Genomic DNA, 3,996 nt, shown 5'->3' on the forward strand with positions numbered 1-3,996 from the left:
AGAAGTTACGTATTACAATTACGGCCTTCCGGTACACTCAGAAATCAACACTGTCCACCACGTTCTTAACACGGCACATGTTCAATGTCCCTCATTGTCTGTAAATAACAAAGTATTAACTCGAGTGGTCACAACAATTGCTATGGTACCAGTGCAGAAAGGCACCCAAAAAAAAATTTGCCTTGGCATACAACCAACACTTTCATGAGATTTTCACAAAAGACTGCAAAAAAATTAGGTAGCTAACCTCTGTTTTTCAGACACTTTTCAATATAGTACTTGAACATTATAAGTATTCACATTTTCCTGTAAACTTTACTTTAAAACAGATTTCTAATTTTCTCGAGGCCAATGTTCTAACCTAACTCCAAGTAAAGTATTTGCCGTGAACTGTTTTCAATATCTCCGTAACCTCAAAAAAAATTTTGCACAGAATTACAACTATACTGTACATTGGGAAAAATTACATTACAAGATTATTAGCTCTCTGAAATATTCATTAGTTACAGTGACATGGTTAGGTAAATGCATGGAGAAATGGTTATTACATATGCACCCTTAAACACAAAAATTACCCACAGTATCACATTTATTCCTCCTGACCGTGATATCATATAAATTACATCCCAGCTGCACACCAATGTGAGGGTGCGGGTTCCCCCCTGTATATCTACACCACCCTCATCTTACTTACTTCTCTTAGTCTTACTCTACTCAGTTCCGTCACCTATTCTTTTGGTAGCATGGTCGAGGGTCTAGGCACATGGGTATGGTAATTCTGGTATCAAGTCACTTGGATGGAAATAAAGGTAAAATACTGTGGGAGAAAGGAATACACCTAAAGTACTCTAAAAACAAGTTTATTAATATGCAATCAATGGGGAAAGATATAGTATTAATCATATAACTACCAGGCTCAACTCCTGGGCTTATTGCAGACTCAGTACTTACTCAACATACTCGTAAATAATTAAACTAGCATATACAGGGGTCCACTACCCAACATGGGATAATTATTTCCATCTAATTATCCCTAACATACATGTCACAACCCTCTCTGTGGACATACACTTCCAAGGAGCAACCCAGGGTAGAACACTAGGGCTCACGACTGTTGTTATTGTGGGGTAGCCAGACACATGGCGGGTCTGGGGTCTGGCCCAACGAAGCCGTGGGGCGCATTAATCAGGCCGCATCGGTGCCATCGTTTCACATATGATCCCTGCTGGTTATTTACTACATCCGGGGCCGTTGTTGAATGGTTGCAAGAATCACAATGGGATCTGGAGAAACATGGAAGGAGCGTCAAGGAGCTCTCTGGGAATAATGTCCACACAAACAACTCTCTTGTCTAGACGACAGACGTATTTATGTTATATTACTTCTACAGGGGGTGAATGACAATTCAACTGTTAAATCATGAACACTGGTGAACACTGATATTCACTACAATTGACTGAATTAACTGAATGGCTACACAAAAACATACCTGGAGAAACATTGAAGCAGAGTCAGGGAGCACTCTCCCTAGCTCATCTTGGGGTATATATACCCCTGAGTTGCCAGTGATCGCTACTCCCGCAATGACAATAATTACAAACAAACTAACTGTTACTCATTCAAAGATGACCCTCAGTTGACAAAGGTCTGGCGAATTACTCGAGTTGATTTACACAGACTAATTCAAGATTGAGCTTCCCAGGAGAAGTGGAATAACAACGCATTGATAACTGTCTTCACAAAGGCGGGACTCTGGGAGGGAACACAAGTGTAGAGTCTATGGGGAAAAAACACTTCTTCTCAGGGGTCGCTAACTTACTCATGTTTTGCAGGCGTGGAGTTTAATAAGAATCATTAGTTAAATAGATCAGCAGTCAAGGTGACCATGAGGAGCAACACCTGAAGCAGACCAATATCAGTCAGTGGTATGGTAAGCTTAAAGAACTCTGTGGACTAAACAATAAGACACACCCCCCTCCCCTTCCTTAGCCATCTCACTAATGTTGACGCAGCTGAGCAATCAAATAACCATTTCACTACTATATGCCAGACGCTCCCCCGGCTTGACACAACCAATTTCCCTTCTTCCCTACCAGCCCCCTTTCCTACTGACTTAGTAGAAGAATTTGAAGTAGCATTACGTCTGGACAAACTCAAGTTAAAATGCTCCACCACGCCCATTGACTTACCAATGAATCTCTTCAAGGAGTTCTCCCAAGAGCTAGCTAAACCCCTCTGCTCCATCGTCAATGCTTCCCTCAGTCAAGCCAGATGCCCAGCTGACTGGAAGACTTCATATGTGTCACCAATGCCCAAGTCAACCATCCCACAATCCTTAAATCAGCTACATCCCATTACAATCACCCTAATACCCAACTTAATCTGTGAAAGTTTTGTGTTTGACTGGGCTTATGCTGATATTGCAAGAGCCGTAGATCCTCAGCAATTTGGTAATATGAAAACTTCCTCCACCACTCACTGTCTTGTCAGCTTTCTCGACTACATATACCACCATCTGGAAAAACGAAAAACGTCTGTAGCTGTCGTCTTCATTGACTTCACCAAGGCATTTGACCTAGTCGACCACAATTTAATCATCAACAAAGCTATCGACCTCGGGTTTCGAAGAAGTCTTATACCATGGCTTACAGACTTCCTCAGTAGCCGACGCCAAGCTGTACGCTTCCGAGGGGCTGCCTCCACCTTTTAGTCACTCACCTGTGGCGTACCCCAAGGCACCAAGATGAGACCATTATGCTTCCTTATGCTTATCAATAAAGCCTTAAGAAAAACCCCTGCTGGCTGGAAATATGTCGACGACTCCACCATTGGGCTCAGTGTCAACAATTCTGCTTCCGACTATACCTCCCTTCAGGATTTATTGAACAGTCTCCAAAACTGGGCCACCAACAACCGCGTCACCATCAACCATACCAAGACCATGGTTATGCACATCAACCTCTCCTCCGACGTTGTCCCACCCCTTTCCATTGCTTTAGATCCCAACACACTCCAGGTTGTAGATTCCACTAAGCTCCTCTGCATCACCATAGACAACAAACTAAATTAGAAACCAGACGTCAGTGAAGTTTTCAAATACTCCAGTTTCCGTCTCCACCTCCTCGGCCTACACAAGTACCTCAGAGTTCCTGCCCCCGAGCTCCTTAGTGTTTACTCAACATTCATACTTCCCAAGCTCACCTATGCCTCCCCTACCTGGTATTCCTCCCTAAATGCCACACAACCTAGAAAAAGTGCACAGGAGGGCATGCAAGATTATTTTCTCCCCTTCCTACTACACATATCAAGAAGCGCTCAACATACTTACCCTCTCGGCTCTCTCTGATCATTACCGCGACTTCATCTGAAAATTTGGTGAGAAGCTTCCACACCATCCTTGACACCGGCTCCTACTACCACCAGAGATCCCTCGTCCGAGAATTGCTGTGCGACACCACAACCGCATCCAGCCCATACTAGCACGAACTGATCATTATAAGAACAGCCCAGTCCCAACCATTGTAAAAATTATCAGTAACTTGTAATCAACCAGTGTATTCACTCCCAGTTAATCTTACTTTTTGCACTGTCACTATGTTGAAATGTCCTGTAGTTTGAGCTTCTCCCCACCTAGTTATTATATATCATATTTGTATCACTTATGTTACTTGTATATTATTTGTAAATCAAGTGACCCATTCCCCAATTATGTAACTGTATATTTTCAGCCTTCCGCCTGCCATGCTTTCAATAAACCGTTAATTATTATTATTATTATTATTATTACCCTCACCCTCACCTCCTCTCACCCACACTCCCTCACCTACATTTCCTCTCCCACTAACTCTCTCATCTCCTTTACCCACACACACACACACACACACACTCCCTCACCCACGCCTCCTCTCACAAACACTCCCTGACCATAACCTCTCTCACACATACATCACATACACACCCTCACCCTTACCTCCTCTCACGCGCACTCCCTCACCT

Source organism: Homarus americanus, unplaced genomic scaffold, assembly GCF_018991925.1.
Source record: "Homarus americanus isolate GMGI-L3 unplaced genomic scaffold, GMGI_Hamer_2.0 scaffold32583, whole genome shotgun sequence".
In the NCBI taxonomy this organism is placed as follows: domain Eukaryota; kingdom Metazoa; phylum Arthropoda; class Malacostraca; order Decapoda; family Nephropidae; genus Homarus; species Homarus americanus.